Raw genomic sequence first — 1126 nt, 5'->3', positions numbered from 1 at the left:
TGTACTAAAGAGAGTACTGGATTCTCTGTCAACTCAATACTGGGCAAAAACACCTAACATAACCCCTTATGCAAAAGCCGTCTTGACATTTTTGATTTTAATGTATGTGAGACGATTTTTTAAGAGTATTGTTTAACGGGGATGAACTAAAATATATTTAATATATTTCTGAATCTGCATAAAATATGTGACTTACTGACATTCTTAAAAAGCCAGAGCAGACACAATCTGCTTTCAGAAAAATTGATGCCCAGACTATTAAACAGGGAGTATTATTTGTTATACGGATAGTATTATAATACATGCAACCATCTCAGTCTTAGGATGCCTTTTTTAAACTAAACAAGTATATTTTATTTATACACAAGCACATCTACAACATATATATATAAAATTATTTTCATTGGATTTTTTATTTATATTTTATTTATTTACTTTTTGTGTTGTCTTTTTTCCTGATTTCTCCCCCAGAAAATCCCTATCCCATTCCCTCTCCTCCAGATTCTGTGAGGGTGTACCCACACCCATGCCTGCCTTCGTACTCTCACATTCTCCTACATTATGTCATAGAATCTTCACAGGACCAAGGACCTCCTCACCCATTTAGGCCCAACAAGGCCATCATATGCTATATATATGACTGGAGCCATTGGTCCCTTCATGTGTATTCCTTGGTTGGTGGTTTATAATCAGAGAGCTCTAGTTGGTTGTTAGTATTTTTCTTCCTATGGGGTTGCAAACCCCTTTAGCTCCTTCAGTCCTTTCTCTAACTCTTCCATTGGGGACCCTGTGATCATTTCAATGGTTGGCTGCCAGCATCTACCTCTGTATATGTCATGCTTTGTCAGAGCATCTGAGAAGACAGCTCTATTAGAATCCTGTCAGCATGTACTTCTTGGCATCTACAATGGTATCTATGTTTGGTGACTGTATATGGGATGGATGACCAAGTGGGGAAATCAATGGATGGTTTTCCTTCAGTCTCTGCTCCAAGCTCTCTGTGTTTTCTCCCATGAGTATTTTGTTGCCCTTTCTAAGAAGGGCAACACTTTTCTTTTCTTTTTTATTTGCCTTTTTTTTTCATTTTAATATTTTTATTTTCTGTATTACATTCCAAATTATTTCC

Source organism: Apodemus sylvaticus, chromosome 2 (assembly GCF_947179515.1).
Source record: "Apodemus sylvaticus chromosome 2, mApoSyl1.1, whole genome shotgun sequence".
In the NCBI taxonomy this organism is placed as follows: domain Eukaryota; kingdom Metazoa; phylum Chordata; class Mammalia; order Rodentia; family Muridae; genus Apodemus; species Apodemus sylvaticus.
This window is presented reverse-complemented; position numbering follows the sequence as displayed.